At 42.1% G+C, this 15,298-nt stretch overlaps 1 protein-coding gene across 7 annotated transcripts in view; it reads right to left on the reverse strand.

Moving 5' to 3' along the window:
• LOC137244275 (synaptic vesicle 2-related protein) overlaps positions 1-15,298 on the reverse strand; it is a 2,198,928-nt gene that overhangs the window by 610,337 nt on the left and 1,573,293 nt on the right. The window lies entirely within an intron of this gene.

Consider the following 15,298-nt stretch of genomic DNA (forward strand, 5'->3'; position numbering starts at 1 on the left):
CGGCTAGATATGTTATAGGAGGCGTTTTATCACAACTGGTCCATGGACACAAATTTCCCTATGGCCAGCGATTCCGCGTCAGGACAGATCACGCAGCGTTGAAGTGGCTTCTGCAGTTCCGTAATCCAGAAGGACAATTGGCACGGTGGATCGAGCGGCTACAAAGCTATTACTTTTCTATTGAGCATCGGAAAGGTAGTATCCATGGGAATGCCGATGCAATGTCACGAAGACCATGTAGTTTGGAATGCAAGCACTGTTCAAAGGCCGAGGCTAAAGAAGACATTATAGATGTCCGGCTAATGACTATAACATGTACGGATGAATGGAACAAGGAACAACTAAGGAAGTGTCAGCTAGAAGATACAGATCTGTCACATATTATGCAAGGGCTCGAACGAAACGAAAGACCAAATAGAGAGGAGTTGTCAGCAGAGAGTCCCATTGCGAAGTCATATTGGGCACAGTGGGACAGTTTAGAATTGATATCCGGTTGCTTGCATCGAGTATGGGAGAGTGAGGATGGTCAATGCAAGATGAAACTGATAGTTCTTCCCAGAAAGAGGATTCCTGACTTGCTCAGCGAGCTGCATAATGTTCCAAGCGGAGGTCATCTTGGAATCACGAAGACGCTCGAAAAGCGTAAACAGAGATCCTATTGGGTTGGTTGCCGTCAGTCGGTCACTGAATGGATTGCGAACTGCGAGGTTTCAGCAGAGCGAAAGGGCCCAAAACCCCAAGTCATGGCCAGATGAAAAAATATAAATCAGGTGCGCCATTTGGAAGGATGGCTATGGATGCCGCAGGTCTATTTCCTACTAACAACTGCGGAAACAATATGTACTGGTAGTTATGGATTATTTCAGCAAATGGCCAGAGGTATACCCAATCCCAAATCAAGAAGCGGAAACAGTAGCAGAAGTGTTTATAAACAATTGGGTTGCAAGGTATGGGTACCAATGGAGTTGCATTCCGACCAAGGCAGGAATTTCGAATCAGTTGTATTCCGGGAAATGTGTAAATCATTGGGCGTTCGAAAAACACAGACAACTGCATTACATCCTCAGTCCGATGGTATGGTGGATCGATTCAATAGAACATTGGAGGAGCACTAAAGGAAAGTAGTGGACAAGTACCATAAGGAGTGGGATACCCGCATACCATTATTCTTGAAGGCTTACCGATAAGCACTGCATGAGACAAAGGGCCAAACCTTTGCAAAAGTAATTTTTGGCAATGACCTTCGAGTGCCAGCTCATTTGAAGTTTGGGATAGATGCCGATGCGGAGAGAAATGTCAAGAAATCCACTGCTGTCTTGAAAGAAGAGCTGAGAGAGATACACGATCTTATAAGACAACGAGCAAAGATTTTGAGTGACAAGATGAAAGCCCGATACGGAAAACAATTAATTCTGAAGGTTTTCAGGAAAGAGATTTGGTGTTGTTATACAACCCACAGCGAAAGAAAGGTTTGTCTCCGAAATTGCAGTGTAATTGGGAAGGCCTCTTAAAAGTTATAAAACGGATCATCTATGTAGGGTACCGCATACAAACCATTGGCAAACCACGAACCAAAATGAAAGTGGTTCATTTGGAAAGGCTGGCAGCATTTAGATCGAGAGATTTGTCTGATCGAGACGATCATACATAGGTGGAGGGCAGTGTTACGAATATTAGCAACAATAAGTACTGCCATCTCTAATCCGATGCTAAGCAGTGATTGTAGCCACATCCATAAATCAACCATGTATCTACATAAACGAATAAATCATTATGTCTACACATATGTACGTACACGCAGCGGAGAAAAGATGCACAAACACATGCATGTATCTTATCTGAGATGCTCCCAAAAGTATGCAATTGTTATTGTGGATGTGTCTCTTACAAATACACGCGCATATGAGAAGCTATATACGTGAATCTGCAGTTATATTATATGCCGGTAACTAAGTAAATTCTGGAAGCGCCTAGAAGATGCCACGAGGAAATCACAGAGTATAAAAGCACCAACAATAGAGGGCGAGAAGCAGTTTTGATTAAGACGCTATCTGGCGCGCAATAGCAGTATTATTTATTGTGAAATACTTTAATAAAAGCCATTTTTCCATTATTCAATATTGGAGTTATTTATTCAACAGTTTAGTGATTCGAACCTTAGTAGAAGATTTGAAATAAGCTTAATTGCAAGTAAAGTCGTTACAATACATTAAAATTTTAGAATATTTTATAGTTGTGGAAATATATAAAGTGCAAAACAGAATAATACCGAGATGGCTACCCTGAGGCACACCGGAGGGAACATCGATGGCATTCGAACAAATGTTTTTAAAAATGACGCTTTGAGTTCTACCGCAAGGATAGGAGGAGATCCAGCGAGTTAGGCCAGGTTGAAAGCCAAACAATTCGAGTTTATAAACAAGTAATGAGTGGCGTACTTTGTCGAATGCTTTGCTGAAATCAGTGTATATAACGTCGGTATGATGATTGCTTCTAAAAACGTGAGTTGTAAATTCAAGCAAATTGGCAAATTTGGTTCTACAAAAGCCATGCTGAGAATTATCTATCAATGCAGAAATCGAAAATGTAAGGTGGTTAGTAACGATTGCTTCGAAAAGCTTAGGGATGCGGAGAGCTTTGCTATTCCACGATAGTTTTCAATAGCCGACTTGCTTCCTTTTTTATGGAGTGGGATAAGAAAAGATTCCTTCCAAGCCTTCGGGAAAATGCCATTTTTTAAAGAGAGGTTAAACAGATCAGTAAAGGGGCTAGTAAAAGCATTCCGCACATTTTTTAAGAAAACATATTGGGATCAAATCGGGACCGTATTTTAAGGATTCTTTTAAGGTCTTTAGATGTAATATAACATCTTCTGGCAACAAATGTGGAGCATATATTGAGTTATTAGAATGGAGCTCATATGGATAATTTTTAGGTAATGAACCAACCACAGCAGATTAATTAGAGTGAAAGAATTTAGCGAAGAAATTTGCAATCTCTTGATTTTCGCTGGAAATGCTATTTCTAAATTTCATGGCAGAAGGAAACCCGTTAGTTCTGCGTTTAGAATTTATGAAATCATAAAAAGACTTGGGGTTGCAAATAATGTTTCTTTTGATACAATCATTGAGTCCGTGGGCTTTATCATCGAATTGACTGTTTGTAACAGTGAAATATGGTGCATATACACTGATAGATCAGAAGACGGTGGAACATAGCAAACGGCTAATTAAATATGACCCGGGCCTAGTAAGATTCGGATGCATTGAAACGAATCAACTTCGGGTAAATTAACATCTTCAGATGGATTTGATGAATGTACAGGTAGCAAGACACCACCTCCGGTCCTATTTAAGCGGTCATTTCTATAGGTCTGGTACTCACCGCAAAAAAATTCGGAATTTAAAACATTGGGTTTCAGCCATGTTTCGGTAAAGGCAATAATATTATAGTTACAGTGAATGGTTTTCAAATATAAGTCAGTTAATTTAGTATTTAAGCCTTTAACGTTTTGATAGTTAATGCTAAAGCAAGATGTTAAATTAAGTTTTATGGATCAGAACTTTTAGGAGGAATTTTTGCTACATTTTGAGTAATCTCAAAAGAGGCACTACCCTTTCCGTGATCGAAGTGTGAGTGCTGTTTGCTGCCTCTTCTAAACCATCTCCCGATGGGAAATGTGCATCGAGAAGCACCTCAAGGGATTCCTCACCATTACGTGACCATTTCCCGTTCCTTTCTTTATTAGTCCCTGGACTATGTTTCCCCTTGCTAGGACTTTTCTCAACCATGCTGTTGCCCTGGAGAACTCTATGTCTGTACACAATGTTTTCCATAAGATTCTCTTCGCCCTGGAAATAACACGCTTACCGATCCTCAGTAGATCGCTGTACTCGTCCCGACACGCTTCGCTTTCCGCGGTCGTTGTTAGCTTAAACATTTGTTTTACCTGTATTCTTAGAAGACTCAGCTCATTGCTGCACCATGGCCGCTTTCCTTTTCCTCTGAATCTTTTCAGAGGGCAAGCTTTTTTATAAGAGTCTTTGTTAGGAATTCATTAGACTCCTCCAGTTCCTCCTCATTGGCAACCTCTTTGGGTGGTCCCAGTTTTGTTACTACCTGTCTCCCGAATTTAGTCCGGTTCGTTGACCTAGGATTTCTAAAGGTTCCTCCATTCTCTTCCCTCTTTAGGGGGATGCTGAAGCTGATATACACATGGTCGGAGAAGGATGCTCTATCAAGAACCATCATCAACCAATCATATCTTGATATATCACGTTAGGAGCTCAGTGTAATATGCAAAACATTGCTGGATGTTGGACCAATGGATGTAGAGACATTTTGCCTGTTGGCTATCTGCAAATTGGTTTGCAGGATGTAACAAAATAGAGATTCGCCTCTCTCGTTCGTATCTGTTCCTCCCCGCGCAAGGTGTGCGCATTTGCATCCGCGCCTACGACCAACTGCCTGTCGTAAGAGGCGACTAAAATACAAGATTCAAAGGGCTGTGTAGCGCAACCTTTTAGGTTGCCAGCGCAATATATAGCTTCTCCAAACCCAATTGTCAACCTCACCTATCCGCGGCGAATCCTGTTTCACTAACAGACGAGGCTCTGGCCACCCCAAGCTCCTCATGGAACTTGGGGGTAGGGAGGGAGGGAATGGCCTGAAGGTTTAATGTGGCCACATAAATCGTTCCCGAGATGGTCGGCTAGCACCTTAATGGTGCTATGTTACCGGAGCGTACCGGATTTGTATCCGGCAAAGGACCATCACATCGATAACACTCCCCAAAGCCTTCGGGGAGCAACCTTATCGCTACAACAACAACAACAACCAACCGCCCTTTGCGCTCTTCGTTCTAGACTAGCCACTTGCACTCCATCGATGGAACCTCCGCAGCATGGGCCATGTAGAAGGATGCCAGGATAAATGCCTGATTATTTCTTTGCTCAACGGCCACCACTACGAGGTCCTCAGTGGTGTAATTGGGCAGCACATATGTATGCAGCTGTTCCCATACCATTACTACTGCTCGCACTTGTCCTTCCGTTTTCGCGTAGTAAACGCCAAATCCGTGCGAGCTAAGTCAAGAAATCTTTCCTGCCGATGAGAAACACGGCTCCTGGATCAATACCACGTCAAACAAACCCTCCTCAAGGGTTAGAAGGAGTTCGCCCGACGCCACTATACTGTGTTGGAGGTTTATCTGTAGGACTCGCAGCACCATTGGGATGTTTGTCTCCCTCCAGCATCCCCGTCGTGACGTCGTCGTTCTTCCCTTGCCGTTTTGGTTTAGAGTATACGTGGCCCCCTTCAGCCTCTCATAACTGTTTTGCCGGGTATACGTCTGTGCGACTCGCAGCACCATTTTGGCTGTTGGTCCTCTTCTAACACCTTCGTGGTGACGTCTGCTACCTGCATCTGTCCTTTTTTTGGGCTTTTGAGGTCCTTTTCGACTTCGCCCACTTCTAGTGTGTTAGGATTTTTATCTTCGGGACTTATTTTCCTGAGTCGCATACAAATTTTGCCTGTACCAAAGGACATTTTTTAAAGCTGCGTGTAAAATGTATCCTCCGCCTGCTTATTTATTTGGATGTAGAACTGACCTTCCTCCATAGACCGAGATACAGTAAGCACCTTCTAATCCTGTGTCGGTAAGTTCGGATTCTGATTCTGCAGAAGTCGCAGCGTATCCTCCGACTTCATCACGCGTGGTGTCCATATCTTAACTTTTGGTACCGTGGGGATTTGCGCTTTATCCACCACGTCGAACCGTGGGTTTGTGCCTTGCCTTCGGAGGTTTGGAACCACTTCATCCAGCCACCGCAAGCTCGCGATATTGTCGCACGTTATCATCTTCACACCATTATTGGGTCCCGTCTCTCTTATAATTTTGGGCCTACTTGTCTTTTCTATGCGACTGCCCTGCCTCGCGATTCTGGGACTGGGTCCTTTCTGCCTCTTGAAAGAAGGCTTGTCGCCTACCGCCGAACATTGCCTCTTCATTCTGCCATTCGACGCTTATTCCTCCTCGTACCGGTTGCAGATCCGAGGGTTTCTCGCAGCAAACATTTTGAACTGCCTTCGATCTATTTGTACCGCCTGATGGGCCCATTCCAAGCGCTCGATCTGCACTTGTGTTGGGTCGACCACTGCTCCCAGGCGTTGGACAATTCGTAGTGCTGCACGGTACTGCGAGAGAGCTCTTTTACTTCCTCTGCTCCGTACTCTTCTTCACTCTTCTACTCCGTTTTCATTTGTGTGCTTTTCCAACACGGAGTTCATTGAATCAGCACTAATCTCGCTCCCCGAGTCCGACGCATCGCTGTCCCTTATGGCAGGAGGTCTGCCCAAATATTTGGGTTCATTAAGGCTCACCTGTCAATGGTCATTGGGGTTTTGACAGGGCACTGTCTCATGTGTATCCATGCGGTACGTCTCAATATACTGGAAACTCCATCCTGCTGCAGCTGTATGGAGGATGACGAGGTGGAATCACCAAACCACTTTATAATTGATTGACCAGCTTTTGGCAGAACTAATCGAAAGTACTTCGGTCGCGACTCACTTGGATCTCCCGAGGTTTTATCCAAGGTTGAGATCGGTATCATTCGGAACTTTATCGTTGCTACCCAACGATTCTCTAAGTAGCTATATCTACGTCACCGTTATTTTATTGTATGTGGTAACACAACGGACCTTCATGTTGTCCAAGTGAGCTTCCCTCATCAGGGCAGCTACAACCTAACCTAACCCCTGTTGAAACTGCAAGTTACTTTAGACTTCTGTTAGAGAATATTGATGAAAATTTGTGAGTGGTTGCACCTATTGGATGGGGCGAAGCACTGTTACAACAACAAAATTCAGTAGAAATATGGCAGCGCAAAGTACATAAGTTCTATTTATTTAGTTAATCGCTCCACAAAACGTTTAAAGCCACAGAAAAATACTTGACGCGATTTACCTCCGAAAAGATATAGCCCCAGCATCTCTTCCAATTTGCTTCGGCCTACATATTTCGTCACGATTCCGAACGGTATCTACAAAGCAGATGAATTTTCACTGGCAAGCTCTTCATGGGAGAAATACACACGGAGTGCTTGCCAAACCAATACAACTCTTTTTAGAAAAACGTTTTTAAATGTATCCTTAAAATATATGTACGGGCACACAAATGGGTATATAATGTTCGGTTTCGCCCACACTTAAACTTCCTTATTTGATTTCTATTAAATTCAAAACATACGATCTCATTAAAAAAAAAAGTTTCTCCACTTTTTGTAAAATCTCCGAAGTATTTACTTGGATCGAGTATACTCGACACCTTTTACTGGGTATCAGTCCTACCAGGAAGGAATTAACGTGGAAGAGTATGCCTTTCATCTTGATGGCGACGAGACAACAACAAAAATTTAAGAGAAAAACGAAACATCGCAGACAGTTAGGAGCACAGACTTGAACATGATATTGGCTGCAATAGCTGCTCAAATATCGACAATGGCATCTCAACTGGAATCGCTGGAGACACGTTTAACGTCCAAGATGGAAGCACAGGAGGCACTCATTTCAGAAATGTTGTCGCAAATGACATCTCAGTTGGCTGAAGCACAAGATGCTCGCAAATCCTCGCAGCTTGAGGCGCAGGAGATAAGGGTATCATCGAAGCTGGAGGCACAAGATACAAAAATTGTACAACTCGAAGACAAAACCGATGCTGAGATTGAAACATTGAGAGGTCGTATACAGGAGCTGCACCTAAATCGCCCAGCTGTTTCAGCAAGCAATCCAAAGGTAAAAACACCATCCTTTGACGGTTCTGTTCCTTTCCAGGTCTTTAAGCTACAGTTTGAGAAGACCGCAGCAGTGAACAACTATAATACTGACGATAAAGTTGCAGCTCTATTCGTAGCATCGAAGGTTTAATCATCCGAAATCCTAGAGACGATTCCCAAAGGAGAGCGGAACAACTATTAAGCATTGATGGCCGCTGTCGAGAGACGTTATGGAAGCGAGCATAGAAAACAGATATACCAAATTGAGTTTCAAAACCGTCACCAAAGAGCGAATGAGGTTTTGCAGGATTTTGCCTCGGATGTTGAAAGATTGGCTCATCTCGCAAATGCGGACGCACCCGTGGAATAGACCGAGAATGTAAAAATCCAAAGTTTTATAAATGGCATACGGGACGTGGAAACGAAGCGAGCAACATACGCAAACCCAAAGCTGACATTTGCTGAAACGGTGTCACATGCATTGACTCAGAAAACTGCCTCCTTATTGAGTAAACCAGCATATAAGGCTCATCGTGTGGAAGTAGAAAGACCAGAGTGGTTAGACACAATTTTGGAAGCATTGAAAGGTACGCAGTAGAAATATAATGATGCAGTCAAATGCTTTAAATGTGGAAAGCCAGGGCCCATTGCGCGTTATTGCAACACCAACCCTAACAGTTCCAACAATGGGGGTGGTCATAAACGTAGAGCTGAAGGAGATGAGCAGATCTCCAAGACCAATTAATCATTAAACTAAAACGAGTCAGCCGCAAGGGGCGACAGCTGGTTTCCTCTATTGAATGCCCCATAATCTTTATCTCACAAGTCAAACAATCTTACTGTCAACGGCAATGTGGATGGCAAAGAGCGTGCACTGACTGTAGATACGGGAGCATCTCATTCCTTAATCCGATCTGATTTGGCCAACAGGAGAGTAAAGTCATTACCTGAAGCAAGGTTGCGTACGGTTGCTGGCGAGAATAACCAAGTCCATGGAGAAGTGGTATGTGAAGTCTTAATGTGGAAGGTCATGGTTCCACACAAATTCGTTGTGGCGTAGATCGTTGATGAAGTCATATTGGGAGTGGACTTCTTAGTTGACCATGATATCAGAATCGATATGCGGAGAAGAGTCATGGGCTATGAAAACCAGAATGTGACACTTAACTTCAGTTTGGAGAAAGGGATCAGCAGTAAGCGAGTGCTGGTGGAGGAGATTCGACAGAGACCACAAAAGTCAAGGAAAGTAAATCGGGCAAAAGTTGATGGAACAAATGGGCCAAACAAATCAAAACCGAGGTACCTGCGAGAGAAACACTGGCATAGAAAAACCCTAATGGATGCACTAAAACGAATGAAAGAATTTCCCAGAAAGAATGCAAGGATGGTTTCAAGCCAGGGGGCACTACTGTTGGGAAACGTCGGAGCGATACTGATTATGTGAAGCCAATCTGTCAAGAGCAAGCTCTACAAAGTAGTTCATTGGCCAAACAACAGAGTGCGAGGGGACGATCCAGGATAATGAGCAGTAACATGAAACGCAGGTACGATGAGAGCAATAATTCGGAAGGTTTCTTGGAGGGAGATTTGGTACTGTTATACAACCCTCACCGGCGGAAAGGTGTTCAATCCAAATTACGGTGCAGTTGGGAAGGCCCGTACAAAGTTGTGAAGAATATCAGTGATACCATCTACTGCATACAAACCATTGGAAACCCACGAAATAAAAGAGTGGTTAGTTTGGAAATGCTAGCGGTGTTTAGATCAGGAGATTCATCTGATCGGGACGATCAGACATAGGTGGAGAGCAGTGCGACGAATATTAGCAACACTAAGGGAGACTCTCATCTCTAAGCCGATACTGACCAGTGACTTGTATGCACATAACCAAATTAATCATTATGTCTACACATATGTCCATACAAGCAGCGGAGAACAACGCACAAACACATGCATATACCTGAGATACTCCCAAAAGTGGGCAATTATTTATGCAAGTATCACTCACATATACACGCGCATATGATAAGCTATACACGTGCATCTTTAGTTATAATTTTATAGCTGGTAACTACAAACAATCTTACTGTAAATTCTGGAAACGCCTAGAAGTATGGAACGAGGAAATCGAAGAGTAAAAAAGAGCGCAATCTGAGCAATCATAATCAGTTTGATTTAAGCACGCTATCTGTCGAGAAGTAGTAGTATTATTGAAGTATTTGAATAAAGGTCATTTTGCATTATTGAATATTGGAGTTATTTATTCAACAGTTTAGTGATTCGAACGTTAGTAGAAGGTTGCAAATGAGAGGAATTCCAGTAAATTCGTTACAATATACAACAATGTCGAAATATCAAGTCCTTTTATCGTACAGTATTACAAGATCGTCCACTTTGACATTGGTACGTACCGTCATCCCTTAGGGCGACTTTGGAGTCTACTAAGGTATTCGGAATACCATCGGCGCCAAAAATGTTGCTTCATCTGTTCCACCATACGCCAGCTATTAACTCCAACCGTTTTAAATTCGAGTATATCTTCATCCGGAATATTGATCGTTGGTTCCCCAATCAAAAAATGTGCGAGTGTTAGGTCATCGTAAGTTTCGATGTCTTCATTTAGTGGGCACAATGGCCGTGAGTTCAAACACTCAATGTGACAAAGCAATGTACAGAGCTCCTCAAAGTTTAAAGCGCGAGCATGTGTAATTCGTTTAAAGTGGTACTTAGTTGACTTTACTCCAGCTTCCCACAATCAGCGAAGTGTGGAGATGAAGGTGGAATGAGGTTCCATGTAGTGCCTTCGCTAGCAAAAATTTCTTTGAGGTCTTCTGGCAACGATGAAATGCTGCGCTGTTACATGATTTACAAAGCTTTGCTTGCACCAACAAAGTTTGTGCCATGATCTGAGTAAATCTGCGTACACCTTCCTCTTCTAAAAGTAAACCGACGGAAAGCAGCAATAAATGCATCGGAAGTGAGATTGGTGACGGCCTCCAGATGTATGGCTTTAGTTACCATATACACAAATATGCATATCTAGCTCCGCATAATTTTTGCATTTCCTAGGGATGACTGACGTATATCGATAGGCCCAGCATAGTCAACGCCACTATGAAGGAAATGTCGGGCGGGTGTAAATCTCAGTAAGGTAAGTTGCCCATCAATTGCTCCGCTGATTCCTCGCCAAATACTGCAATATAGACAGCGTCTTGTGATGGTTTGAGTAAGCCTCACCGGAGGTAAGTTGCCCATCAATTGCTCCGCTGATTTGGCGAGGTATTTATAGCAAGTTAGACAGCGTCTTATGATGGTTTGAGCAGGTCTACCAGCGCCAGGTACCCAATATTTTCTGCGAACGAAATTTAGCATGAGCAACACTCCACCATAATGTGTAGTGAGATGTGCTTCTGAAAATATAAGAAATTTTAGTGTACTTTTCTTGATAACAAATTAGGATGTTTCATAGAAGGAGATATATTTGCAAAATGCAGGCGTCCACCTACGCGTAAGTACCCGTCACCATCTAGGAATGGAGATAGCCTTTTCAACGAGCTGTCTTCAATTGGTATTCCCCTTGAAAGTTTCTTTAATTCATCGTTGAAATCAACGGTTTGGGATGCAAGCATCAGTCGTTTTGAGGCTAGTTGTAACTCATGATTGGTTAGGTATCCAGACCGACGAGCTTCTTTATGAGTGCAGTTGTGTAAGAAATGAAGTATATACGCAGTCACGTTTATCGTGTTTTTTTAAACTAGTGTATTTTCCTAGGTATTCAGGATAAGAAAGCGTATTGATGTATGCTACCTTCGATGGTGGACGCAGCTGTAATGTAATGTTTGAACTATGGTTAATATCTGGAGGCCAAAATTCTTGAGTATTAGTGAGCCAAGATGGTCCGCACCACCAAAGAGCACGATCAAGTAAATTTCGGGGCATTACACCTTTTGAGGCACAATCTGCCAGATTGTCCAGTGTAGGCACATACCGCCACTCACTCACCGTTGACAAGCTTTGTATTTTCGCAACACGGTTCGCTATATATGCGGCTGAGCACGGATCGAAGCCTAAACAGTGGAACTATCCCACCAGTAAAATACTTGCTGCCCACATTCCTTCAAAGTTTCCTTCACAATGTTCAATAGTTTGGCCAGTAGTTGTGCACCAAATAGCTCAAGTTCCGGAATAGATATAGTTTTCAGTGGTGCAACCTTTGATTTCGCCTGTATAATTCTTATTATAATTTCACCATTATCCAACACGGTCCTGGAATATACCACGGCAGCGAAACCAGCCTGTGATGCATCACAAAATTCATGCAGGTAACAATAGCGAGTATTCGATGTTCCAATAAATCTTTCTATTTTGATTGATTCAAGACATTTTAGCGTATCTCAATATTCTATCCATTCTTTGGATATGTAGTCAGCCAGCTGAGCATCCCAATCGATGCCTGCAAGCCACAATTTTTGAAATAAGATCTTAGCAATTATTGTTGTACATGCCAGCCTTCCCTGTGGATCAAAAAGCTTGGATGCGTCAGAAAGCAAATGTCGTTAAATTTGTATGTGAATCGAAAGCTACTAAGAACGAGAAATTATCGGAGAAAGGTTGCCATGCAATCCCAATGACTTTATGTAATTATTAGTGCTGAACTCAATTGTTCTTGATAACTCCTGCAGCTCTGTTGGGATATATTTTAATAATTCAGAAGAATTAGACGACCATTTTCGCAACTTGAATCCACCAGATTGTAATAATGCGCAAAACTGATTTTGTATATATAAGCCCCCTGCTAGATCATCAGCTCCAGTGAGTATATCATCCACATATATATCGTGAATAAGTATATTAGATGCGATAGGGTAGGAATTTGATTCATCTCTAGCAAGTTGCTGCAATATTCGTACTGACAAATAAGGAGCAGGAGTTATTTCTCCATAAAATCTGTTGATAATTTTTGTGTTTTGGCCTGACAATAATTTGTCTAAACATTTTCTCGATGTCAGAGCACAGCGCAATGTAGTGAGTGCGCCTCCTCAAAATAATTTGTGATAAATCATTTTGTAGTGATGGCCCTGTAGCCAGCTCTTCATAAAGTGAACGATGATTGCGGTGTTTGGACGAGCCGTCGAAAACAACACGTATTTTTGTTGTTGTACTGCTTAGTTTCTCTACGCCATGGTGTGGCAGAAAATAAGAATTCGGTTCAAGGTTATGTGGATATTTCCCAACTTCACACATGTGACCGAGCTCTATATACTCATTCATGCATTTTAAACATTCTTCATAGAACTTTTGGTTTCTTTTCGAAGACTCGTTCCATATTTCGTAACATTGCCATAGCTCCTTGATGCGTATTTTCGAATAAAGGAATAGGCTTACCATGAAATTCTGCTTTAAAAGGCAGAAATACACAATACCGACCGTTTTCGCGTCTTTGATATGTGGCGGCGAAATGACTTTCGCATATAGCATCTTCCGGAGACCATATAGGTTTTTCGATTATCCCTTCTTGCTCCCAAAAAAGTTTTAGCCTATCGTCAATATGGCAAAAGTGCGTGTATATTAATGGGACCTCATAAGAATTTGATAGCGGCCCAGAGATTACCCAACCGAAGTACGTATCTTGTAACATCAGCCCGAAGATTGTCCTATGCTGAACCTTCTTTAAAATCGAGCCGTATAGGTCAGCACCCATTATTAGATCGATAGGTAGTGATTTTTATTAGTCTGGATCAGCTAGGATAAAACGTGCACCTGATGGTAATTGCTGTGGAGTTTCACTCGACTGTGGTAAGCAAGTAGATAAATTGGGCAATGTTCACAAATGGCACAAATGCTTCTATGGTAATAGAAAATTCTGAGTCATTACGGGAACTCAATTGCAAGAACGTTAATTTCTTAGCACAGTTAAATTGAGTTGGAGTAATTCCATGAATTTCAAGATGAGTGGGGTGGCATGTTACTCGGTAAAGTTGTATGAAACGCTCTGTTACAAAAGAACCCTGTGAGCCCTGATCAAGCAATGCTCTTGCTGTCACCTTGACATTTGGTGTATCGATATACAAAAGTACTGTGGCGAGAAGAAAAGATTTTGTAGCTCGTGGCAAGGGCGCCCATATATGATGGCTCGAAATTTCATTATGATCGTTTGGCTTTACACTAGTAGATTTTGTGCTACACAAGGCGTCGTGAATAAGAGTGTGGTGCTTTTGTTAGCAAATGTGACAAATATATTGTGATTTACGAATCCTTGGGTGTATGGCCACCAAATACCATTACGCTCGACGAATTTTTTCCGCTCTCCAATTGTATATTAACGGAAAACCCAGCACTTAAAGAGAATGTGATTTTTCTTGCAACAAGGGCAAGTGTTTGCTTTACTAATATTGAAAGTTTTCAGCCCTGGACGATGTTGAACAGTTTGTGGTTTCAGTTTCACTGCGACATGGTCGCCAAGACTTTCAAGTGTACGGAATGCGGTTTCTAGAAATATGAAAAGATCGGATAGTTTAGGAATCTCCCTTGTGGCCTTAAGCGTATGTTCCCAATCTTTTCGTGTTTCAGAATCCAGTTTTTGAGTCGTAATATGGACAATTATGGGATCCCAGTTCGCAGTTTGTACCTCTAGATTAGTCAAGGAAGAGACACATTCTTTTGTTCTTCCGATAATTCCTCTGATCGCAGAAGGAGATGATTTTGTGCATTTGGGAATTGCGCAAAGTTTTCGCAAAATTGCATCAACTATAGCACGTTTATTGTGATACCTACCTTCTACTGTTGTCCATGCGAGATCGTAGTTAGCTTCAGTTGGAGAAATATGTTTAATCTAGCGTTCAGCCCTGCCTTTAACGAAGTCTTTAAGGTAGTACAAATTTTTTTTTTGGTATACGACGTGCCATGATGTGCAAGTGATAAATATAAATCTCGAAATGGAACCCATTCAAGATATTGACCAGAAAACTTTTGTATGGAAATTTTTGGCAACTTGACGTCACTTTTGGTTTGATGTCTTGCCGTTGAGAGCTGGCTAATATGCTTTGAAACACAGTTGGTGACATGCTACTAGTTGGCATGGAATCGTTGAGAAATGCTCTGAATGTCAGATATTTGTCCTCAAACAAAGAACAATGATCCTCAGTACAATACTCGATTTCATTGCACGTTAAACTATTGTCTTTAATGCACTTATAAATGTTGGTATGGTTTGCAAAAAAGATGGAGTACATACCTTCAGCCTTTTCCAACAGCACTGTAACATACCCCTGTATCAGCTGTTGCACACTTAAATTCTCCGCTTTACTCACATATTTGTCAAGCTGTAGCTGAAGCTCCCGCTGCTCCGTCACCAGTCTCCGTACCTCGTTCAAAGCTTCCGCCATGGCTGATTTGCAATAACTTATTGTTTTAATAGTACGCGAACTTTACAAAAATTTGCGATAATTTGGTAATTTAGTATTACGAGAACTTTAAACGATTTTCCATAATTTATTAATTTAATATTACGCGAACTTTACAAA

This window comes from Eurosta solidaginis, chromosome 3, assembly GCF_040869045.1.
Source record: "Eurosta solidaginis isolate ZX-2024a chromosome 3, ASM4086904v1, whole genome shotgun sequence".
NCBI lineage: Eukaryota > Metazoa > Arthropoda > Insecta > Diptera > Tephritidae > Eurosta > Eurosta solidaginis.